The sequence below is a fragment of the Aquila chrysaetos genome, chromosome 4 (assembly GCF_900496995.4).
Source record: "Aquila chrysaetos chrysaetos chromosome 4, bAquChr1.4, whole genome shotgun sequence".
NCBI classification, from domain to species: Eukaryota; Metazoa; Chordata; class Aves; order Accipitriformes; family Accipitridae; genus Aquila; species Aquila chrysaetos.
In genome coordinates this window covers 65,156,827-65,183,650 of record NC_044007.1, presented here as the reverse complement: position 1 = coordinate 65,183,650, position 26,824 = coordinate 65,156,827, and positions in this window count along the sequence as shown.

Sequence of the window (26,824 nt, the reverse complement as noted above, 5' to 3'; positions counted from 1 at the left end):
ATTGCAAACCCTGCTCAGCCTTCCCCCTGCACAGGCAAACCGGCCACCCTGCTGTCCAGCAAGGTGGCTTTCGTGGACCATGAAGGGAGAAGAGGACATTTCCTTTATACAGCGCTGCCCTATATATGTGCAGCTGGGAGAGGAGAGGGGGGGTCACAGAGAAGAGCTATGGAGGTCTGACCACCCACAGCCATTTCTCTTTTCTTCCTGGTGAAGGGGAGCCTGATTTTCACTCTTTTTTTTTTAAGAAAAAAAGAGTAATGGCTTCATTATCTTCAGGCAATTTTTGTAGCCCTCGTCTCTAGTTCAGGACGCGAACCAGAACAATAGGTGTTTTGGAACCTGAGGAAAAAACAGCTGGCCGACGTGGCTCAAAATGTAATTTCGTAGGGGCACTCATCAATAATGCGACTACGGCTCCGTACGGATATTACGCAGGCAGCCTTAATACACTTGCATGGCATCTGGATTGACAAGACAGACCATGATGGCTCCAAAGGGTCAATAAAACATGCGCCATGAAGGACTTACACAATAGACAGTAATGGCTTCTTTGGAGCTGTTACGGTCTATTGGGTCAATAATAATCCACTTTTTAAAGAGTGCCAAAATATGAATTTACACAACAGGCCGTAATGGCTCCTGATCTATCAGATAAATGATATGAATTATCAGCATTAGCGCCCACACTGCAATGCACGTTTACCTATTAGAGTGGATAGAATAAATACTAGGTGCTTCAAAATATGCTTTCATATTCAAAAGGCTGACTTCTAAAAACGTCTGTGAAAAAAAAAAAGGAAGAGAAAAGCCCAAACTCTCATCGTTAAACCTGTGAAATAAAGAGCATAGGTCAGGAAATTTAAATCTGAGACTGTCTCTAGGAGGTTATTGTGAGTTTTCACTTGACATTATTTTTAATTAAATATTGCAGCAGCTTATACCATGTATTTTTAAACTTTTGTTCATTTTTCTAGCACACTCAGGTCTGTGAACCAGGGGAGTCCGTGAACATCGTCCCAGATTGGTAACCTTTTCTATGCAATTGCGTCTTTTCTCCTTTATTAAGAACTCGTTGCCTGAGTAATGGTTTGCAGGATCCAGATTGCATGTTATACAAACAGGCTTGGTCTGAATATATGCATTCAAGACCAAAAATCTGTTTAAATAACATATGTTCTGTTTGCGGCCACCTATCTGTCTCTATCAAGGAAGATAAAAGTCCTTGTCTACGCTGGTTCAGCTGCGCAATCAAGACAGAAACCCTCAACTGATGTTTGCCAGCAGGTGGTGACATACAGCAACAAGCTCCAATGGCAGCAACATTTTCCTGCAAAACTTGGAGAAAATCCAGGCTTCAGGAAAATGAAATATGCCTTCAGTTTGGGAAGAAATAATGATGAATGTCCATCAGCGACACATGCGATGATTTAGTTTCGTAGCGTGGCAAGAAGAAGTATGTTCAGTCCACAGCAGGTCAAAAGTTTTCCTTGCTGTTTCTCTGCATTTCCTTCTTGTTATTATAAAACATTTGGCTTGGCTGTGAAATATACTTTTAATTAAAAGATAGGAAAATCATAGTAAGACAGCAGCAGCAGAGAGCTGTTAGAAAGCCTGCTGTCTTAGCTCTCGTAATAAACATAACGCGAAGGATAGGTGCACACAAAAACTGAAGTGTTGTGGTGAGAATATGTATACACCAACTTATCGGAGTCCTTTCAAAGAGAAGTGTAAATAGCGCTTTCTGCTTGTCTGTGATTTCCTCGTGCTTTTTCAAACTTCATGCTTTTTTCTTTTCTGGTCTCACAGCCAGGTACACTTGTTCGAAAGACCCACTGCTCGTACAAATCACCACCATTCAGTTTGCAGTAGGTTAGTGAGCAAATAATTCTTCCATAATAGACAAGAAAAAAAATTAATAAGGAATCGTGGCAGGATCTGTCACCTTTGGTTTCTATCGTGCTGTGGTTTCCAGGCACTTAGAATTGCCTGGATTTCGTGCATACATTTTGTATACATGTTACTCCTACCTTAAACAACATGCCCTTTAAAAGAAATTTGGGTACTCGCAGCATCTGAAGTGCGATAACTTGACGGAGGAAAATATAAGCCTCATCCTGCTTAGCAGGGAGCTGAGAACAGGATGAAAATATAAAAATACAGAGGATTTTTTCCCCCTTTGCAACGTCTGTTTCCTGCAAGTATCTACCATCTACAATATTGACTGGTTTATCAGGCAGCAGGTATCTCTATCAGTCTATCTTGAATTGTCATCCAACAGGAGATTAAAAGCTGCCTGCCTCCTTCTTGTGATTTTCAGTCTTCACATCGCAAAGTTTTCAATCAAATTTCAGCGGTGTACATTTAGCTTAGAGAACTCGCAGTACTTATCTTCCCAAAGCAGGTGATTTAGACCGTGTTTACCTTGTACAGTTCCAAGATATCTCTCGGCAAACCTGTCCGCATCTCAGGCCTTGAAATGATTCCCAAGTTCGTTTTTTGCTTTTCTCTGTCTCGCTTTCTCTTTCCCTCCCCGGCCAGGCTACCAGCCAAACAACAACAATAACAGTGCGGGTCCTGAATAACAGACAAGTGCCAGTTTTCGGAAGAGTTATATCGATGCGGCAACCTTGTATTGTTAGCTTTTTTCAAATGAAAGCAACGTGACCGCTTACAGCCTTGTTCTAAGCAGCTTCCTCATTAGTAATCTTTTCAGTGCACTTATCACAGTTGTGGTTTCAGCCCACGAATCAGCTCCAGCCCGGGAGGATGTCAGCTGGGCGCGCTTCTCGGTTTTGCATCGGATACCTGAGGAAGTTGTGGGCTGGGAGGTATCCTGTAAAATAAACTACGGCTCCATTTGTAAGGAATCCAGTGTAAGCCAGCTGACACTGAAAAAAAGGGCTTCTCTGCCAATTAGCATATTTTCCGCATAGGATTTTGATAAACAGACTAACTAGAATTTGAATAAGCATAAACTTGAAAATAAAAAATGCTGGAAAAGCAATCCAAAATAATCACAAAAGCCAGATTGGATTTTTGTGGTGCATTTTCCATGCAAAAGAGTTAGAATATAGTATAGCTAAAAGTGATTCTGCTAAGGTAAAGGAATAGAGGAATTGGGAATTATAGTTAGAGAATCCTAATTAGTCGCTCACCACCAAATACTTTGAACAAACTGGTGTACAGGATTTGGGGCAAGGTCCAGGAGCAAGATTTGTGCCCCTATTCTGGCTACTTAGAGCTGCATAAAGACTGTAGAGGGGTAATATGGTCCACGGACCGTTATAGACTGTGGTTCTGGCTGCAAAAGCAGCTGAGGGTGCAAATATGGTACCGGAGAGTCAGAGGTTGCCTTTTGAGGACTCCCTGCTCGGAAGGAGAGGGAGCAAGTGCACATTTTTGGGGATGGGGCTGCTCAGAGAGGTGCTCCCAGGTCCCCAGGCAGCACCGTGAGCCTGGGGCCGGCATTCGGGAAGGATGAATTTCTGCAGCGTGACATGGTCCGGCTCCATCCGAGCACTCACCCTAGGGCTGGGATGGGTATGAGAAATGTGATTCTGAATACAGTTGTTACGAACAGGACGGGAGTTTAATCCTGAACTCCTGCTTATTCCAGAAGACCTGAGAGGCTGTTACAGTAATTTGATGCCAGCTGGGAAGAGGCAAACACCTCCCAAGTCAGTGCTTTGGCCAACAGCCTGATGACAACAGAGGGTTCCCATCAGGCAAGAGAAATCTTCCAGAGGGTGATACCCACTAGAGTTCATCTGCTTCGTGCTGTCAGGGCAGCGCGAAAGAGAGTGAAGTGACAGGCGAGTTGGCCCAGCTGCTTCTTCATGAATATCTGAGATTCTTGTATAGCGTAAGTGGAAACTATATGAACACATCAAAGAGGAAAAGACACTGAAAATTAAAAGGCAGTGCCTAGATGATTTTTAAAACAGTGAATTTGGCTCAGTCTAATTCAGTTTCTATATATGCAAAGTGGAGAGTAGATTGAGGTGGTAGGAAGGAAACACAATTGCTTTGCTGTTGAATGCGGAAACAAATTTTTCTTTTTTTTTTTCCTCTTTTGCCCACACTTTGTGCTTCTCCCTTCCCTTTCCACGAGTACAAACAAGCCAAAGTGCCTGGGGCCAGGCTGCAGGGAGAGGAGTATGGCACAGTCCCACTCAGGCATCAGCTTTGCTGAACCCTGTTCAGGAGTATCTTATTGGCAGGAGTCCATGGATGGGGTGAATGAGTGTTAAATAAGCTGATAGCTCAGCTGATCCCTGTTGCCCCTTCAGCTCAAAAGGGAGCACAAGGTGTGAGCTGATACACAAGATGTAAATTGCTATCACTTTTAGAATTACTACCTTCTCCTTACCTGAGAACTTCTCCTTACTGAACTAAGTCCTGCAGGCAGCCATTGTAATCACAGAGTTTGGGAAGTGGTGCAGATTTTTGGGGTTCAAAAAGCCCAAAATATATGATTGTGGCAAAGTAAAACCCATTCTTTATCACTTGGTGCTCTCACCTGACAATGTCACAGAAGCAGAGCTCAGGGCGGCAGGGATACTTTCTCCGTTGGGTGGGATGGATGGGTTGTGCCTGTCCCACATGGAGATCTCTGAGGCCCAGGTGGAAGCTCAGCAAGGTCCAGATCACAGACTCTGAAGTCTCTTTCTCTAGAAATACCTGCAGGCTGGGGACACTGGGGAAAGGCTGTCTCAGGGTACAGGGTCCAGATCTGCAAGGATAATCTGGGTGTGCTTGTGCTGGCTTGAACTGCTTAGCTTCATTTTATGGCTTAGTCTTAGATATGTGACATATATGTGTGAAACATATTCTTTATGTATAAGCCTAGCTACTTTCATCTCTGTATTCAAACTGATATTACTGTCCTGGCTCTAAGCCTTATGTTGTCATCAGCCCTTTTTGGTTTTAGTCCATAGATTTGTAGTGTGCCCCTGAACACACTCTTCCTCTAGTGGGACTTGTAGGGTTTGCTGTCCCATTACTGACTAGGGTAATCATCTGATTTGTAGGTGAGGCATGTTCATGGACATGTATACAGTTACCCTGTAGAAACACGATCTGTAAGGCTGTTACTGTTGTGGGTCAGTTATAAGGCTATGGTTAAGGCTGCTAAATACGTTCACGTTATTTTAATGTGTTTTCAGTTGCTAAGCTTTAACGTTCTGGACTGAACATTTCTAAAACAGGTCTTTGTCTCAGACTGGATTTTTTAGGAAAGAAATGTGAAAAAATGGTTCAGGTGCAGACCGAGTAGACTCTTAGTGTTTAAAAGTCATGCCAAAAGCTGCCCGTGTTTCATTGGGCTGCAATCCTTTATAACAAATCTTATTCTTGCCCCCATTTAGCAGAGGTACGGTCAAGTTTGGCAGCAGAATCTGGCCTAGCCCTGCCAGAGCAGGACTTTCCTTAAGTTGCTTGTGGCTACTAACCACTATACCTGTGGTTATAATAGTTGCTACATGTGTGCTTCAGTCACAGGATAGAGAACGAGAAGAGTTGTCCCTTGTTCCCTCAGTGCAGCCGCCTGAGAAGCTGAGGAGTGAGGCGACGGGAGGCCGGAGGGATGTGGGATGCAGGAGGAAGATGTGCGGACGAAGACACTGAGGGAATGGAGAGGCAGGCGAAGCACTGAGGCACTGGGGAGGGCAGAGAGGGCTGGGAGGTGCAATGAGGAGAGAGCAGATTCTTCAGCGAGAGGTCTGCTAGTGGACTGGCACAAAAGAAAAAGGTGACAGATACCAGGAGTGGAGTAGTAGTGTGTTATATATGTGAGAGAGGCAAATCTGGACATTTCTGAGTGCTGGCTGTGCAACCTCGGCTTCTTTTAATATTTGTATATTTGTATGGATGGGATGAAGAGCAATGAAAACTGTCATATAGGTTGGTATTCTAGCATTTAACGTATCACTGGCATAAGGGACTATTGTATATGTGACCCCTTTAATATGCTTAGGCTGGGACATGAACGCATTTTCTGTTCTTAGGATGGGGTCTGAGAGCAGAAAGTTCAAGGAATCTGTGATTTGGGCTACTGTTTTTTTTTTTTTCTGCTTGTTCTCTATGTTAAAGTAAACAGGACATTTCTGCTATAAACAGAGATTTTTGTGGTTTCAGATTTAGCTCTCATGGTAGCTAGCGCTTTTACCGAGGCTCTCCAGCTTAAACCCTGGAAACCCCAAGATGATTTCCATTTCAGTCCGATCAAAATACTAAGAGCAACGTTCCCCAGCACCCGCTGCGCTGAGCAGCCGGGGGACGCAGAGGTCACACCGATTCCCTGGAATTACAAACCCTCAGCTCAGATGCAAGCACCAGAGAGAAATGCTGGGAGAGGGAGGGCATGAGCCCTACCCTGCAAAGCCTGCAGTAAGGACCATTTGTTTTTAGCAGCTTTCCTAAATCTTGAATGGAAGGAACATATTTTACAGCGCATGTTTTGTTAGTGTTGATTCCTGCACTCGGCTCTTCTGGTGCTTCAGAAAATGCGTTTGAAGGTGGCTGAGGTATTTCAGTTTGACAAATAAACTAAGCTGTGGTTACTTTCTCAGTATGTTTTGTGTCATGGTGCTAATTTCCCATTCACTTGATTGGGATGCAATGATTTCACGACAATGTCAGTGCAGGTCTATGGAAAAGACATTATGGTGTCAAAATGAAATGAAACAATGTTAATTTGTCTATGGAAACGGTGTTACACTGCCAAATTGAAACATAACCCTCAGCTCAGCCACCTTGAGACTTGGCACTGCCGCGCTATCGAAGGACCCCGCCACGCGGGGTGATTTTACAGCGTCGCACTGGGAAACTACAAATCTGGATTAAATATTAGAGGAGGTAAGACTATTTGTTTTGTTCTACGAAATCACAACTGTATAGCATTTCCTAGTGTTATAGGGGCCTTCCACATGTGCTGCAATACCTAAAGCCCAGGGAGAGGGTGGGAATTGAGAGGAGAAAAAGCACTTTGGCAACATTTACTCAGATTTCTTTTGGCTTCCATTGGCTCTCAGCACATCTCATTCCTAGCATTATATTAATGGATCTTTTTTAGGTGAGAAACATTATTAGATTTTGCAGTGTTCACAGCACCTTACTAACATCTGGGACACTGGAGCTCAAATTAAGCAGTGCTCTAAATCCAATTTGGACTTTAATTCCACCAGGATGTAGCATTTCTAGTAAAACAAAACTTGAACATAAACCAGAATCCAAAGTGTAGGGAATACAAGAATGAAAAAGAATAATAAGCAAGCTGAAATCAAAAGAAAAGCGCTGAGGGAGGGAAGAAGCAATTTATAAAGGGATATAGAAAAATATAAATAAATATTTTCTCTGTTGTTAGGGGTCTACAGAGTGATAGAATCTACTTATCAATCACAGTTTGTCTTTTATTTTGTTTTATGTTCCTGGACAGTATGACCACCTTTGAAAAAGGGTGATCTTTGATCTCCTGCCCTGGGGCAAGCACCAGCAGATGTTCTTTTGTTCTTCTCTCCATATTCAGTGTCCCTCACCTCCTAAAGCCAAAGTGTGCTCCCCAAAACTGACAGGTGTTTCTCTGTTTGATTGCAAAGAGATGGATTTAGGCTAAATATGACCTGAAACCTTCAAAGTGGAAGGGCCTCCCAGCATGCTCGCAAACTGGTGGGAGGGAAGGCTGTTGTAACATCTGCACTTCTGGGAATATTAGCAAATCGCGTACAGATGTCAAGAAGAAAAAGGCTTTGCTGGTCCGTTAGGAGGGACTCTAGCACTCTCTTTCATCCTGGGTGAATTTCTGGGGTGATTCTGTCTGCTGAGTTTCTCAGTGGGTTTTTTCCTTATTTGTGAAATGGGTGTAATGGCACTTCTCTGCCTTTTATAGACATTAGGGGGAAGAAATAAATTACAGGTTTTGTGGTGTCTAGGCAGTACTATAAGATGGTCATGTCAGTACATATGGCATCATGAGCTGGGGCGGGTGGAAAGGCTAATCACATGAGCACTATATCTTAAGCAAGCCAATCCTTTCTTTACATGTGCCTCAGCTGGCATTAAAATCTGACACCGGTTAATGAAAACAATAAAGCTATCCAATCTTATTGATGGCTATGTAGATTTCTTGGACATGAGGAGCTCTGTGTTCTCCTCTTGTATTTGATACTGGGCTGTGCACAGTGTTTCTAGATGTCCACTGAAGTCCCAGAGCTAAAGGTCCTTGTGAGAGTCCAGTTACTGCTTCTCTCTTACTTACTATGTGAGTGGTGCACGTTTCTTTTTTTGCATAAATCTCCTTCTGCCTTTCTTCCTTCCTCAGGTAGGAAGCGTGCATTTGTTGAATCTGGTGGATGTGGTCATGCTGGTCATTTCCTGGAAGATGCTAAGTCCTCTCCTCAGCTTTGACAGGCAGAATGAGCATGGGCATTACTGTTCACATGGATGTTTAACCCCCAATTGCCTTGCACAGGCTTTCATGCACCAAAGTATGACTGGTATTGCTGCCCCACGAGAGGAAGGCACAAAGATATTCCTCCACACACACATCCGTTGGACCCCCCCTCCAAGAGATATCCATCAAATCACCATTGAGAGATTTCTGTGACTTCACCATGAGCCACATGCATGCTGCTCCAGCCATAGTTCTTCACAGAGATTCCCAGGCTATCTGAATGCCTAGGAGGAAGCTTTTGGCTCTTCAGGCACCATTTACATGTTGTTTTGAAGTAGTTCATGTTGCACTAGTTATAGTCATCAAGATGTGCAACCCACAGCTGAAATGTGCAAGCCAACTTCAAATTTACAGGGAAGAACTACAGTGTGAAATATTGCAGACCTCCCAGCTTGTTGCAAACAGCTAAGACAAGTCATTGGACTGAAATTTTAATCAAATACCCTGCTATATAGCTGGGGATTAATATCTAGGAATCATTTGTTCATGACAAGGAAGGCAAATTCAATGTATTTTAAGTGCGCTTTATTCAATGTGAGCAAGATTCTCAAAATGAAATTTTATTGTTAAAACACAGAAACAAATCTTCCTTTCCAGGACTGTGTGTCTCTTTCTTTCACACACACATGCACACAAACATACATGCATGCACACACACAAGCACACGCCTTTTCTTTCTCTGGGCGTAAAGCATGGTAGACATCTGGTTGCCAGGCTCAGTCTTCTCCCCCACAGGCATAGAACAACATCATTGTTTGAAAATGTTCTTTAGAGGTTGACATTTAGGGAATTTATCTGCTCTCCTCCAATAAGAGAGAACATTCCAACAATTTTATGCAATGTGTAAACCGCAGATTAATTGCACAAATTATATAAATTATCCTAAAACTTTTGGGTAATGTTTGCCATGTCAACACTGTAATTGAGCTGACTGGGCATGTGGAAAGCCTGCATGTGGCAAGCGACAGTCCATGATGCAGATGGAGAAGCGATTTGCATCTACCTCTACTTAGAATAAGTACTGCAAGGACTGCAGTCTGCAAGCAGAATAGGTAATGTGAGACTTTCATCAAAACAAAAAAAGCAATGGGCTATAGTCTTCCACATTACTACCTAATATGGAGGGGTCTGGAGACTTCTCCCAAATACCAGGTGAACATCCAGTGTGTGTGTGGTAGTGGGGGAAAAAAATGAAAGCTACAGGCTTAACTGTTTCAGCAAAAAACCCTCTTCCTTCCTTGTGAAATCAGCCACAGTAGGGGAAAAAAAAAAAGCTTTTAACTGATTTGTGTCCACATCAGCTGAACTCTACTCTCTGTGGTTTGGACTGAGCAGTGACTCCTCACAGGAAGAATCCCACAGGTCATGTCAAATTTGCCTTGTCATTTCAGAAGACATGTTAGTGTAATATCTGGATTTGTGATAGAAGAGAACAGAGCAATGACCCAGAGTATGCCTTTCCATCAACAAACGCAAGCAAAATATCTGTAACAGAGCATATAAGAGTGGAGTAACCTCTCAGACATTATGTTTAAAGTGCTGAGGACTCCAAACATTTAGGATTCACAGACAATTGCATCCCTCCTCCTTACAGTGGAATGGAAACTGGGACAGGGGATGGTGAAGTACCCCCTGTGAAAGGAAGAGCTCGAGGCAAGCTGGCACCCACTTTAGGTCAGAGGCTGAGCTCCCGAGGAAGCTTCAGCCCTCGCCTCACATAAGCACTGTGTGGCTTTATGTTAGCGGTCTCTACTTGCTTTGAAGTAATGGCAAATCCAGCCACTAAGGCTGGCTTAACCATAAAATGTGCCATCATTATGTTATTTTTTACATTTTTCCTTTCAGAAGACCCCCAAAGACTCTACTGTTTCCAGCAAGACTTGAATTTGGACAAGAGGATTGTAACGAGGGGGTGATTTGCTGGACCTCCAAAAATTTCACTCAGGCTTTCCCAAGTCTGTATAAATGCTCTCAGAATCAGTGGAACAGTCTTCTTACCAACGGTAGAGGGGCATCGATAGTTATTCAATGCAAATTGTATAAATTAGGCGTTTGGTGAACGAGTGCAGTCTGTGACTTGGGGGGGGGGGGGGGAATTCCTTTCTGTGAGATACTTGAGTAGTGAAGGAGCTCAAGCTTAGAGCTCTGGAGGACATGGGAGAAGACTGCAGGGCAGGAAAGGAGTGGAAATGTCTAAACCAGACAACATTTGTTTCTAAAGAAGAAATTTCACTGCACCTCCAGATGCTTTTAAAGCGAGGGGCAAGTGAAAACTTGATTTTGTTACAGTGAAAGGAAAAATTCCCATTGTGTTCAACAGGGCTGGGATTTCATCCAAGACCTCCACATCATTCTAAGACACTCATGTAGCCCACATTTCATCTTTTACAAAGAGTATTCTGTTTCCAGAAATTATCAATGTTTTCTAATTTTCTGACTTTATCATCTGCAATGCCCCTGTGATGACTTCTTTTTATACAACACATTTTTGTTCTTTTTTTTTTTCTTTCAGTCTTGCACATACTATCATTATGCCCCCAAAGATCAAAGAATCATAGCATAAGGTAAAAATATCTCATTGCAAAGAATAAAGACATCCTTTTTTATAAACTTTATTTTTACTTTAGTACTTAATAAAGTAAAATACCTGGATAAAATCTGGCAGTTGAAGAAATGCGAGATATGTTCCTGATTTGACCGGGGGCAGGATTTCACCCCACATTTTTGTGGGGAATATTTAGCACACAGGCATTCCACCCCCCTGTATCCCCACCCCCATATATTTCAAAGCAAGAACAGAAGGCAACGCAAAAGTAGCTGCCACCATCCACCAGATAATTCTTTCAAACATCTCTCAGCATTCTAAACCATAATCTAAACTTATGTCCACATAACAAATAACAGCCCTTTGAAATGAACTGAGAAACTGTAAAGCCATTAAGAAAATGTGCCATTAAGGAAAGGATTTCAGCATTTTCTATGAAAAAGGTTCACAATGTATGTATTTCCACATGTTCAGAGAAATGATTAAAGTGTTTATAGCTTTTGTAATTGGTCTCTCTCAATTTAAAAATATAGGCTTTTTTTAAAGTTACATTTCTCTGCCGCTCTTTGTCTAGAATAACATTAATGAAGTCCCATTTTCTTAGTTGCTGAAGGTAGAAAATAGGGAAGCGATGTGTTTAAGAGAATGCATTCTTGAAACATGCCGTCTGTCTGCCCGTATCCCAGCAAACACGGTCTCTCGCTAACACGTCCATTAGACGCAGCGTGCTCCTGCAGGGTGTGGGGCTGCCGCGGCTCACGTGGTGGTGGAGCCTATATGGCAGCAGGGGAGGGGGCTCGTTGTCCCTTTCAGGGCACCTTTCTGCACGCCACTGTCCATGCCGGTACGGAGAAGTTGAAGGAAGACACATAATGCTTTTTCCACTGCATTTCCACCCTGTTTGGGTCCAGTCCAGGATGGTCAGCATCGCGAGAAAGCCAAAGTCCATCATTAAATCCCTAAAAGAGGAGAAAAGGAGGGAACCGGTAAAGAACTCCCTTTCCAAAGCATACCCAGCCCTTTCTAGCAGAGCTCGCGTTCTGCTCTGTTAAATGCTATAAACATACCGGCTGCACTGATAAAAACCACATGGCCTTGTGTTCACTGAGCAAGCGAATCAGTAACGGCTTGGTCCTGGAGGCCAAAGCCACTTTCATCACCTGCGGATCGTGGCCTTTGGAGTGGTTCGTGGCACATCTAGGTCAGTCAGTCTGGAAGAGAAGGAGGAAGATTTTCATCCAGTTTCCAGATGAAGACATTTGGTTTACAGATAAGAATATATACACAGATGTATAACTTTTTTTTTTTTTGGTAGCAACTGTCAATCAGGTCACATGTTAATTTTTTTTTCATTCTATTATTTTCTTTTATGCTGTTAAGCTAAAGCTTTAGGTTTTGTTCTAATTGTAAAAGCATATATCAAATGTTTTGTTATTTCTTTTCATAATACCCCAGGAGAGGGTGTTTTACCTTTCCTTTTGTAAATTAGCTTAAGTAGAAATTGTCAGTCTGGAATTGACAGGTATTTGTTACAGACAACAAGGCATTGTTCCCACTTTGCTTCATCCACCAACACAGGTGCTGCTGTCACATGTCACAACAATGGGGAAACTTATTAAAGAGTAATAATACTATAATATAAAGGCACAAGGGTAAAAAGTCTGAAAGTGTGTTTGCTGGCTGGGGGTAGGAAATCCTGTCCTTCGTGTAGCTGATCTGACAGCGCTCTGCCTCTTGCATGAACGTCTTCTTTCCCAGCTCCTTCTTCCAGGACTGCCCTTAAAAACCACTGACACCCCCTCTCCCCCCCACCCCAGCTATCAGATAACAGTAGGACAGAGTCATAACTCGATCCGTGAGGTTGCTCCTCACCTGCTGAGTTGATGAAGGAGAAAGGGCACAGGTTCTGGGGGAGCCGGGATTACCCTGGTCTAATTACAGAACGGCTGGGCCAGTTGCTGGATTATGTCGCAGAGTGTGTTGTGACGCTGCAAATATCCACAGGCATTTCTTCTGTCAAAGGCTGGCCTAGATACAGGGAATTTCCTAAATAACTTGCTAAAGGGCTCCTGTTTTGTGAACTTGTCAAAGGAGGCGACAGTGGTCTTTGCTGGGCTGGTGGTGCTACGGACCCTGGGCTCGGGCACTGTTGGCTGGAGAAAGATGTACTCTAGAAATGGGCCTGAGCTGCAGAATCTGGGACAGGATTCAACTCACGTCACCCGAATTTGGGGTCGAATGGGAGCAAATTAGAGCACTGCCATCCTCCGACTGGCAACAAATCAAATGGGTTCTTTGGGCTTTTCCCCTTCACCACAAAGAACGACAACAGCAACAAAGCTGGGAAAGGAGAGAAAGAAGTGACATCATCTGCAGAAATGTTTTCCCTCTTTCTGCCTGAAGGACTGTTTTGATTTCCAGCTGCATCTCAGGTAAGCATGAAACATGATATTGGATCGAATGCGCCAACTGCTTGTAAATGGAAATACTTGCGGTTGAGCAGAGGAAGAGACAATGCTATGCTGCCTTTTTGATATCTTTTCAGGTATTTGTAGAGAACAAACAGCTCCTGGCCTAGCTTCAAATAGCTGAGAAATTGGTCAAATAATTTTAGATGTCTCAGTCTCAGTGGGAGCATGGCAGTGGCTGGGGTTATATGCAATACTCTGCAATCTCCTGCTACTCCCACCTCTCTATACTCTAGCCCTTCCCCTAAACCCCATCTTTCCTCTTCTGTGGTATGGGAGAGCTGGTGATTCGGAGCCAGCTACGTATGCTTTATGTTTCCTGAAGATTAAAACCCGTGTGTAATACTCCATAGCCTGTCAACAGCCAGCTTGGGAAAGAGACCAAAGACTAGAGAGCCAAAACCAGACTGTTAGATCAATCAAGGCCAAGACGTGCTTCTCACTTATAAAAGCTAAAAGGAAAACTGGCCAGGCAAGAATTTTGTCCTTCATAGTGCTGGAAGACTGCTGCCCCCCACCCCGTGTCTGATTCCTTGTGAGTCAGACTATATACAAATCTACAAGAGAAGATATTGCGTGTATGTTTAAAATACTTCTGCCATCAGACAAGGAGAAGACTGCTGTCTACAGTAAGTATCAAGGCTTGGGGTAAGTAGCCAATGATCTGTGTTCCCTTAGCTTTTTTTTTTTTTTTTTTCGCTTGGGGTACTATTAAATAGTTGTCTGAAACTATCTGCTTGTGCAGAACTGAACAAAGTGGTATGTGTTCCCAAACACTAAAAACAAGTTGTCAAGACACATCCTCAGAGACAGAGGGTCTTTTTTGTTGTTGCCCAAGAATGTCTTATTTAAAAAGGCATTCCTTGTAAAGATGCAAATGCTATTTCTTTTAAAATGTACCAGGACTGAGAATAAAGCAAGCAAAAGAGGAAATTAAAACAGTGACAAGGGAGGGAGGTCTGGCAAGTTGGCTTTCAACCAAATGACCTCTTGATAGATCAGCTGGGAGCCAGGAATGCATGAGATTACCAAGAACTAGAGAGATTTATAGTTCTTTGTTTGGTCTCTTGGTAAGTTTCCACATATAGTCAGTTATACGATGGGCAACGACAAGGGAAAATGGTGGGCAAAAGAAATCCAGAACCCCAAATATTTATTGTGATTCCATAAACAAACATGAAAAGAAGGAGCTATTTACAGATTCAGAGCATTTGTTTATTTCAATTTAACAATAAACACCCTTACTGAGAAGAAATTTTGCATAGCCCCCCAAATCTAGGTCTCTTAGGAGAAGCTATTTGCACACCGCAAATATAGCTCCAGTTGAATTAGGCATGTAAAACTAACACAAGAAACTCTCTGTCATGGGAATGGGCGTTTGGGTTTCTGTAATCACTACACAACCTCTCCCTGCACTGACCACCTGCAGAGAGAACATCTTTCCGTGCACTGCACTAGCTAAACCCATCCACAGATTGTGCCAGAGCTCTTCAGAAATTTGTAACTCTTGCAGTTTAATCTCCAAAACTTTGAATGAGTATTTCTATTCTCATCATCCAGGTGATGAGGAACATCTGAGAATTTATAGCTCTTAATGCTGTTTAGCTATTAATTGCCAGGCTCCTGTGCTTGCCATGGGGCTTGCTTGCCTTACTGGAAATTAGTCTTGGGCTCGTTAGTGGCTACTTTTTGCTTTTTGCTGCTTGCTGTACTGCTGTCCTGCTTATCATCTTACTCTGCCGTGCCTGGGGACATTTTGATAACAGCAATGGTGATGCACCTGGCCTGGCAGATGGCCAGGGCATCGCTGCTGTTTCTGTGCTGCTGTACTGGACAGGCTGGAACTCCAGTGAGAACTCGAGTTGATGGGACCGTGACCTGTGGACGAGTCCACGCAGAAGCAGGACACCCTGAAGCATCTGTGGCCGTGGATAAGCCCATGCCAGAGCAGGTACATCTCGAAGCATCTATGGCTATGGCTATGTCTGTGCCACAGCAGGTATACCTCTAAAGGGATTGTGGCCCAAGGATAAGTCCATGCTGGAGAAGGTACACCTTGAAGCATCAGTGGCTGTGCCTGAGGTCATGCTGGAGCACCTCAAAGCGTGTGGCCATGGATAAGCCCACGGCAGAGCAGGTACACCCCTGGAGGGACTGCAGCCATGGGTAAGGCCATGTTGGAGCAGGTTTACTTCTGAAGGGACTGTGGCTGTAGGTAAGGCCACGTTGGAGCTGGTATATCTCTGAAGGCATTGTGGCCCATGGAGAAGGCCATGCTGGAACAGGTGCACCTCAAAGTGTCTGCGGCTGTGGATGAGCCTATGCCGCAGCAGGTAAACCCCTGGAGAGACTGAGGCTCGGATAAGGCTCCACTTGGAGCAGGCACACCCCTAAAGGACTGCAGTCTGTGGATAAGTCCAAGTTGGAGCAGGGGCAAGGGGAGGAATTCATCGCAATGTTAAACCCAATGGTCTGGTCCAAAGCGACCAGGGGTGGAGATTGTAATGGAAATACCTTTAAATTGTTGTAACCTGGGATTTGAGTTGCATGTTATGGGAATTACTATAGCAGGAACCACCTGAATCCATGGAGGACAAGCCTTACAAGGAGCAGTGCAAGTGCAGCAGTGACCCAACCTGAGCTGCCCTTGGTGCCCAATAACTCCATGCAACACACCACTTCTCCTGTCCTGAGTGACCTCCATAACAGATGGAGCCCAAAGTCATGGACTAAATGAACTCAACAGACATTTTGTGGACATTTATGGACATTTTACAGACATTTTACAGGGGTGGTCCATAGACTAAGGAAATTATATCTGTGTATTGTATCAAAGGATGGGAAGGAGGGTGGTGGGAAATGAGGATGTATTGGATAGTGAGCATGACGTAAATGGTATGGAATAAGGGGTGGAAAATGTGCTCGTTTTGGCTGGGATAGAGTTAATTTTCTTCCTAGTAGCTGGTATGGGGCTGTGTTTTGGATTTGTGCTGAGAACAGTGCTGATAACACAGGGATGTGTTCGCTGTTGCTGAGCAGTGCTTACCCAGAGCCAAGGGCTGTTCTGCTTCTCAGCCCACCCCACCAGCGAGGAGCCTGGGGGGGCACAAGGAGTTGGGAGGGGACACAGCCGGGACAGCTGACCCCAACTGACCATATATATGATATTCCATGCCATATGATGCAATGCTCAGCGTATAAAGCTGGGAGAAGAAAAAGGAAGGGGGGGACATGTTTGGAGTGATGGCGTTTGTCTTCCCAAGTCACCGTTAGGCGTGACGGAGCCCTGCTTTCCTGGAGATGGCTGAACTCCTGCCTGCCCATGGGAAGTGGGGAAGGAATTCCTCGTTTTGCTTTGCTTGTGCGCGCGGCTTTTGCTTTACCTATTAAACTGTCTTTATCTCAGCCCATGAGTTTTCTCACTTTTACTCTTCCGAATCTCTCCCCCATCCCACCGGGGGGAGGGAGTGAGTGGCTGTGTGGGGCTTAGTTGCTGGCTGGGTTTAAACCACGACAGCAGTTTATGTTATCCAGATTAAATACTAACATTATGGTGCATTAGATGCCAAGGACATTAAAATGCAAAAGCAAACGGATTACAAAATCTAATTTATGAAGCTGTCCCAGCTTAATAAGTAGTGTCATCAACTGGTTCATCAGTGTACTGATTGTTACACCCAAGTGTATCCTGAGAGTCCAACCAGTATGGTGAATCCAGGAAGATGGGGTGATCTCAGGGTCCTTAGGATATGTAAACCTTGTTAAATAACAAAGCACACAATTTTCCATTGGGTTACAAATGCTTTTTACAAATAATGGGACTCAGGAATTTTGAAACAGAAAAATCTTTAAGCACGAGTAACTAGGAGACCCTTAGACAAGGCAGAGGTTCTGGCAACAGTTTGGTTTTAAAATGCAATTATTTGCTTCTTTTCCATATGCAGTGTATATGCCATATGGGCATGTGGTACATTCACTACATTAGTTCATTATTATTACTTATTTAGTTCTTTTTAACCAGTGAAGCTGTGCTTGGCTCTGTACTAGGTGAAAATAAATAAATAATCTTACACCCCAGGACAATATTGTCCGTAACACCATAATGATGATGTCTGTAATGTATCATTTACTATTGTCTTTACATACTAACTTATTCTCCCTTTATTTTAAACCAATGAATTATATTCTCTTAGTAATGTAGTCACTTGTCAAAACTGAATGTTAAGAAGCCCTAAGGCTTGCCTTAAACTTCTAATAGAATTTAAAGGGCAAGTATTCAAAATTCAGCTTCAAGGTTTGGACCTTTTGTACAACCTTACAAGTGCTTTCTGAGTGTTATCATTTTGTCAGTATGATTCTGACCTGATTTGCATTCCTCACATTTCTCTCTTTAACAGGTTTGAGTTTGCACATGTAAGTTACTGCAAGCAACAGTTGATTTGAAGGTACCTTGCAAATGCAAAATAGACACCTTTTGCTGAACGTTCAGCTTTAAAACAAAAGGAGGACTGATAAGACAGAAAGGGATTGCAAACAGAAATGTCCCTGACCCATGGCTCGGGGAAAAGTTTTCAAAAAACCACCACTGATTTCTGATATTGTAGGTTTTCGAGTGTCCTAATTGTGGCTTGGAGATCCTGAATTTTAAAAAGATGTTGAGGAGCCCAAAAGGAGAGTATGCTTTGAAAATATTATTATGTGGGCCTGATGATTTGGGTAACTTGAGATGTTCTCTTCATAGATTCCTGGAGAATTCTGGCTAACACGAAGGAAACCACTCATTTGTAAGGAATTTGGAGAAAAGAAATGGAAAGTTCAGAGGATAGTGAAGGCCTTTCCACCTGGGAGAATGCAGCCATAAATCTTCTTCATGAATATGAAGCTCATCTTAAAGCTCATTAAATAATTCAGGGCCAGAAAGAAAACTAACTTCTGTATTTTTAGTCTGATACAGTGTACAACAGCATACTATATTTTTATCTAGCAAGAAGGAGTCCATCAAATACAAATGTAACATGTATGACGATCCTTCATTCTAGCTCTAACACAGATGGTTATCCCTGTAACAAATAAATAGGCAGGCTCAGAATCAAGAAAGGATAAGAAAAATGATAACCAAAAGAAAAAAAGAAAAAAAGGCCCAGTGCAGATGATCTTGTGAGACACTACTTGATCCAACTCTCCTTAAGACCTCATATCTCAAAATCACAGTGGGATAGCAGAGCCTAGGAGCACTTACTGGGGAATACAAATACAGATAACTGCAACTCAAACTACCTGTTAAACACACAGTCATATAGTATTCTGTCAGGCAGGTTCAGGGCAGTTTGGAGTGTTTCGCTCTGCAATATACTCCATTTCCTCTGGAGCCCTCCAAGCCCATCTCTTTCAGGTTCCTTGCGAACTTAGGCACTCCTGAGCATTTTTTTTTTTAAATGTCCTTACTTTTTATGGTAATGTCTGTGCTTAGGAATAAAACTAACTGAAGAAGAACAGCTTCCCCAGTTTTATAAACTTGGATGTTTTACTGTTCGTTTTCCTTCTCCACTGAAACATTTCTGCGAGGTAGTTTTACGTTGGACCTGCCAACGTTGGCAAGCCTGCACTGATGATACAACACGGAGAATGCCAAAGTTAAAGTCTATACCCTGTCATCATTCTTTCACATGCCTCTAATTTTTCTTCCCCAGTCATCACGTGACTTCTTAGGGTTCTTATCACCAAAATCTTTAGCATTTATTCCTACTGGTCGGTGAATGTTGTAAGGGAGGAAAATGAGATGAAGATATTAACATCTTTTGGGATCACGTTGGGGGAATCAGACAAATGTAAAGGAATGCCGCATGAGGAGTTCTTTCTTCTAAGCCAGGTCTGTAAGCTCACAGATTCACCGCAATCCCTTCCTTGAATCCAGGGTATTTGAGGCAAATCCAGAAACCTTGTCAGCTCCTACAGATTATCACAGTGGGCTGTAAGACGGGTGCATAGTTAAAGCATTTCCTGAGCTTCTGGAGAAGTTGGTCCTGTCCTTTGTTGCCAACTTGTGGGGTGCCCTTACACAGGTTATTTAAAAGATAGTTTTCAAAGGCTTGCCTGGAAATGTGGTAAGTGACAGAAAAAGGTATTCATCCGGGAACGCTTAGAATAAGTCAACTGGAGTCAGGATTATTAAATTCTCCTGCTGTCAGTGACTTGCAATACATAACTTGCACTGATTTGAGTAAGCCGCTTCGTTGTGGCCTCTGTTTATATTCTGGTCTTCCAAACCTTTAAGACTTTTATTAGGCAAGTTTCATAACATTTAAAAAGTAAATTAGTGATAAATATATCCACACTTAATAACATTGAAGTAATATCTTCACCAAGCTGCAAAGATTGCATGGATAATTCAATCTATGGATTTACAAATAATTTATTCAGTTATTATTTTAACTAGTTTTGCTGTGTGAATGAATTAAACAGCTGGCAGCTTGCCTGTCTCTTCATTGCTCTGCTCCTTTCTCTCCCATTTCTAACGAACACAGCTATTTTTGCTCTTGCCCTAGCTGCAAATATGGCATCCTTTTTACTTCACAAACATCCTCTCCAAACAAGTTAGACAAGGGAGATGCTGGAGTGTGAGGTGATCTTTCAGGGCAACTCAAAGATGTGTTTTCTTATATGATTTACTAAGTGTTCTCAGAAATATTGTTTCATTTCATAACATCTCCAGGTTTTTTGTGGGGGTTTTTTTTGGCAATCTTCTTTCCTAGTACAGTGGAGCAGATTTCTGAATGAGGCTGATGAGATTTGTAATATACCCCGAGTTAATTTAGACAGCGGGTTAGTCCCCTCAACAAAACTGTGGCCCATATACAAGTCAAATCTGCTTTTTTCCTTGGGCAATGATTTATTTCCCTCTTAAATTGGCTGGACCAGTTAGTTTTTTATTTTTATTAAGTCACACTATTCTTAAATGAAACTATTGATTTAAAGTCAGCTTAGTGAGGATTTAATTTGTTTTCAGGGGATTAGAGCAGGTAACATGGGATAATTTTACAATAAAGTGGAATAGAAGCATTCCTTCACATTACCCTCACCTTTTTTTCTTGCCAGGCTGCACAGACATTACAAATTTTCAAGTGAATTGTGGAAATACATTCATAAATCAGGCCTAATTCCTCTGCCTGCTTAAGGGCTATTCTAAAGAATATTTTCCTTTGACCTTGTCCATGTTTGTCCTTCTGTGGGCAGATGCATCTGATAATTCCACACAAACACAGATTCACACAAAATATTTTTGTGTCCACAGTAGGAATTGTAAGCAGGGGCATTTGTTGAGAAATACAAGACCAGACATGTCTTTTAATACAGTGGCTACAGAATGCTTTTCAAAGAGTTTTAAAATAGCACTATTGCTCACAAACAGAGGGATAGTTATAGTTATTTTTGGCATGCCTCTATAGCGTATATAGTGGATATGTTGTTTTTTTAATATAGTACGGAGTTTTTAATCTGTGCCCCATGTAACTTCATGAAACCTCTTCCCTCTTTGTCATTCTGTCTTTCAACCACATCTAACACACCTGCAACAATTTCTGGGATTTCACTTGATGACGTGCAGCCTGCTTTTGCTGCTATTACACTCAGTGACTTGAGTGGGGGTAGGCTTTACAGCCTGGGGTAACATTACCCCAAAATCAGGCATCCCCCTTTTGACTGGTTTTTTGGTTTTTTTTTTTTTTTTTTTTGGTTGCCTTGCTTGTTTTCCTTTGCAGTCCTCTGCTTTTGACACGACATCCTTGCTAGGAAGTATTTGAAAGCTTATCCTACATAGCATCTTTCCCATTGCTCACACACATGGACCACGTTCCTCCAGACTCTGGTTTTAACTTACGTGCAGCACGTACGTGCTCCACGAGGTTGTGGGAAAACATGACGAGACCAGCCCTCGCTGCAGCACCGAGCATCACGTCCCTACCTCGGCTCCTTCACTTCTGCTCTGCCTCAGCTTCCCAAGCCCTGGGAAGCCAAAGACAGCAGCAGGGTAACTCTGCTGACTGCACGTCTTCCTCTCTCATGCTTTTCTCTTGTCCCTGTCTCTCCATCTCTGTCTTGTGGGGTGTGAGGAATATTCCTCCCTGGTACTACTGAGTTTAGTAGGGAAAAAAAGCTCAAATTTTGTCCTTATGTCCTTACTGAGCAGAAACTGTCCCACTGTTACTTGGCTTCTGTGAACAGAGATTTTTTTTTCCTCTCCCTGGACTCTCAAGAGACATGGAGATGGATATAGAAGGACTTATCTCAAATATTTATAAGGGCAAAAGAGAAGAGGAAGGACAACGGGAGGAGCCAGCACAGATACCTGGTTACGAGAGGGCAGGAGCCCTCCCTTCCCCAAGGCAAGACAGGCCCAGGATGGGAAACACCTGCCCTGCTGATGGCACCGTGTGGTTTCCAGGTCTCTCGGGGCTTATTTTAGAGTGGGAGATCTCTCCTCCTTTCCTCTCCTTTTATTTATTACACCATGGCCTCCTGCAGGTGAAGGCTTCTTTTGCTCTATTCCTGTTACAGGCCTGTGGACTGCCTGGCTTTTGAGGGCATTTTTCAGTCTCTGTTACTTAACACAGTTGGCTTCTGATTAGACTTTCTAGTGTAGGTGTTGCTGATAAAATTTCATCAGGCACACATGGACTCAGCTCCACATATATTTTAAGCCAGATGCAGCTCACTGGCTGGTTTTTTTTTTTTTTTTCCCCCTTGCTATATAAATGTGAGATCATAAGTAGTAGAGAAAGAAGAAGGAGCTGTTTCTTGGAAGACAGAGAAAAAAACCAGCACGTATTCTCCATTGCATTGCTTATAAGACTGTGTTTTATTATTATTATTTATTTAAGGGGGGGGGGGGAGCAAAAAAAAAAGCTTTGCACACACCACACTCTACAATTTTATGAGATCCACATCTGGAATCCAGAGCATCTCAGGAATCAATCTATCAGGCCCTAGTCAATTGTAATAGTGCACCTGGGGTGAAATTCTGGCTCCATTAAAGTCCGCTGGAATTTTGCCATTGCAATGCAAAAAGTGATGGCTGATGTAGGCTACTCCACATTAACTCTTGGGCAGAGTTAGATGGCCTATAAGTTGCCAATATTTCCAGATTTGGCTTAACATTCAGGAAAAAGACACCCTCAATCCCATGTCTCTATACACAGTGAGAAAAAGTAAGAGTTATAATGAGGTCATAGCGATTGTACGTTTGGCTGTTACTGGAATAAATGGTCTAAGTGCTCATGAACTTTTTTTCTTTGGTAGAGGCTTTTAGGATTAAACAGAAATATTGTTTGTTGTACCTCAGGGTGAACATATATTTTTGTGTGTGTGTGTCTGTGTGTGTGTGTGTATATGTGTGTATGTATGTAAGCCATCCAAAATTCTGCTTACAAATATCTATTTCGCTGTGCTTTTTCAAAATCTTCCACTGGAAATGCATTTCCCACTGTAAATAGTATATCCCCATTACCTACCCATCAGTCAAATCAACTCATTTCTGAAATTCAATTAAAAGAGTCTCATTGCCATAAATCGAAAAGGATATTTTATTGTTACTTTGTAATTTGGAAGAATGAAAATTAAAACAGTGGCTCTGATGGAAAGAAATGGCTACTAAATCATAATGATATTTTGCAGTTTATCTGCTCATTGCCATTTTATTTCAGCTATTTCAGAATGGAAGGACGATGAAGTGGCTTGCACACTCTATACTAGTTTTATTTATTTTTTTGGCTACTCCAAGCACTTGTCTAAATCTTTTTTATGATTGTTTATCTAAGTTTCTCCCAAATGTTTCATCAATTGCTATCCCTGTTCTTTTATTCCATATGTTAACTGCTTCCTGTGTATAAAAGACAGTTTGCTTAAATTCCTTTGGCTCTTGACCTATTCTTACCCTTGGCAGAGATGCTCTGTAATTTTGGGATTTTTTTTTATGCTGAGCGTCAATTGAATTGTCTTAGTGTCAGATAAAATGAACAGAAAGGCCACATATGTGTCATTTAACTTGTGAACTTGGCTAAAGATACAATAGATTTCTTGAAATGGGTGCAAGGTGGGGGACAACCAGAGGTTGAAATTGAAGTTCCCATGCTCTGACTACTGATGAAAATCGAAAAGAATAAGCATGTTAAGAGGCATTTATTATCAGCCACAGTGACTAGTAGTAAATAGTAAAAATACTGCTGCTCTGAGGAAAACACAACGCCAATCTATGACCCATCTTTCAGGTTTAGCAGGAGTTTTAGTAGGGGGAAAAAAGAAAGATCTATTTCAGTTATGTGTTGCTTCAGTATAGAGATTACAAGGGGCCAAACTCATTCTGTCTGGTTTCAAACCCCACTGAAAAACCATAATGCTGAAAGTTTTACTTCAGCTGAACCGTTATGCATTCTGCCTAGAAACATCTGTGGAAAAGACGAAGAAAAGAACCACTGGAAACCCAGAGTAAAAATGAATTTACCAGCTGGCAGAGTGAAAAATCACACATACCAAGGAGATTTTGTGCAAGGAGAAGAGATGAGAGCAGGGCATATCTAATAAAAAAAATAAATACCACATACGTGCCATATACAATATATATAGAAGCAGCACTTCGGCCAGTTCAGTAGAAGATGTTAGCCAGAATACTATATGTAATTAAGCTTTCATTTGAGTTGAATGCAAACATTTGCAAATACACACATATGTATAGCATCTCTACGCAATGAAAACGTGGTTTTAAATTTAACCTGGAAGAAAGATTTATGCAGCCAGCTCTCTTTGGTAAAAACTGGTGAAAATCCACATAACAACTACCATAAAATTTGGTTATCTCTAGTTACCAAGCCCCTTGAAAGCAAAATCTTTGGGGGTCAGGCAGAGCCTGTGAGACCTCTTTGCTGGCCTCCACATACCAGAACAATTCCTGTTGACTTTAATGGAAGCTGTGCCTAAATAAGGGCTATTACCCAGCCCCTGATGTGGAAAGCGGTGTAACTTGGGTTGCTCGCAGTGCTCAGCACTGCAGCTGAAGTCTATGTTTGCCTTCTCTTCAAAGGTCCCTGCAGCAGGTGAGCCTTTTTCCCTTCCTTTGCTCCGAAGATTAAAGACAACAAAAGATGTTTTCTGTAAAGCGAGGTGCGCAGCGTAGTTTTGCCTTCTCTCTAGTTGATGTACTAATGTGTAACTGTAGGGTTTAATTTTACTTTACATTAATCAAAGAACAATAAAGGCCATAAAAACCCCACTAAGAAGCATTTCAAGTTAAGATCCAAAGCTAAATGCCATGGGATTTTGCCTATTGTCTTGTTTAGTCCTCCTGTAAAAAGAGCTAGATAGCACGAGAAAGAAAGAAAAATTGAGCCTGTGTTTTTTGCATAGAGATGGAGAAAACACATAATAAATTAGGGGGAGAGAGGAGTGAAATAAAGGCCAGAGGTAAGCGACGTTTAATTGTGTGAGCTGCTCTTCCTCTTGTGGTTCCTGCCAGCTGCTGCTGCTATTGCTACCTTCCTGTTTTAAGATGAAAGCAATGATGGTAGACACGTGCAGACACACAAAAGAACCTATTTGGACTGGTGTGTCAGCTCATCTTTATCAAATGTTGCACAGGTATATTTTGTTGCCATGCTTCATTACCCCAGAATGGCGTGCCTGAAATGTTTGTCTCTTCTATAAACCCAATAGCTTTCCCAGCGAGTCACATTTGACAGAGCAATAGACAGGTATTCGCTTGCTGGCATCCGTTTGTAAAGCCTGGGCAATTATATATCTATTATCCATATATATATACATATATATACATACAGGGGAATATATATACACGCACACATACGTACATATATACGTATATAAACACAGAGGACATGAGACGGAGATGTATTATTATATTATTTGTCCATAGAGAGAGACTAGACGTGTATACATGTACTATAAAAGGGATACTCAGTACAAAAATACGTGCATACTTGTACCAAAATTAACATATACACTTGTACAAAATTAGTAAGAGAAAGTAGCATTTTAATACAAGTATGCTGATCACATAAAGAAAAACCTTTAGTCAGGAATATAATACTGGGAAAGATAAGTGGATATTCTCTTACGAATATTTTATTTATAGGGCTTTCCACTGGGGAAAAAACCCAAAATATGAGACATATCACTTTAGTCTGGAACTAATCTTAACAGTAGCCCTGTTCAAGAGAAGGAGGAAATGAGACTAAAAGGAAGAATAAAATGAACCTTTCTTTTTTTTTTTCCTGCAGAAAAAAGAATTATTTGGAGGAAAAAGCTGTGCGAGGAGAAACCAGCCCCAGCATGTGCTTCGGGGCCCTTCTGCACAAACAGCCAGCCATGAAGGATTTGCAGGCACATCTGCAGAATGAGAGGAAGATTCAATAACAGTGTGGCCACCTTCGTTAGTTTTAAACTAATTCACGTGCTAGTGCTTGGTGTATTACTTAAATATATCAGATTGTTCACCTGTAACACGATGATAATATTTTCCTCCTTCACAGGAGGGTGAAGCTGAGGGCTTGCGTGCTTTTCCCTGACGAACTCCTCTTCTAGCTGTACTGAAGATGCTCACACACCCAAATGCACGTGTGGTTATAGCAGAGGAGAGAGGACTAACTACGCTGCCAAATACTCTTTTAGATGGAAAGAAAGCTGCGAACCTGGGAACTGCGAGGTGGGGGCAGCTTGCCCTGCCGTCCAGGGTGGAGGGCTGATGGCACGGCGGCGGCTGGAGCCCGGGTGTAAACACACAGGACTTGCAGGCTGGTTACATCCCAGCGTGGTAACAGCACTGAAATTACTTGATGGATACTATTTTCATTATTATCACTTTAATGCACCATTGTGGACACACCGTTCTGTACTGTAAAAAAGTAACGCAAGCAAAACACAGGCCTTATATATGCAATTACATCCACTGCAGCTCAAAAAGAAGACAATTAGTGGAGTGCATTCCCCAGAAAGCCATTGACGGAGGTCAGAGTTCAGGAGTAACATTTCCTTTCTCCTCTCTCCTCCCAGAAAACTAGACATTAGCAGCATCAAATCATCTGCAGAGCACTCTAACTAAAAGGAGAACATTATGGGTAAGTAACAGGCAATGTAATTGCCTAAACAAACAGAGTTTAGACAGAAAGACTGTGATCCTAGCGTTTCTAAAATGTGGTTGTGTTTGGCTTTTTTTTTGTTTGGTGTGGCACTTTTTGTCTGTTTTGTTGCATATTTTTGGTAAGTTTTGAGTTTGTTTGTTGTTGTTGTTTTGCTGGTGTCTAATGCTAAGTAACAGTGTAATACAAAGAATGCTGCCTTGATTTGTTGCCAAAATTA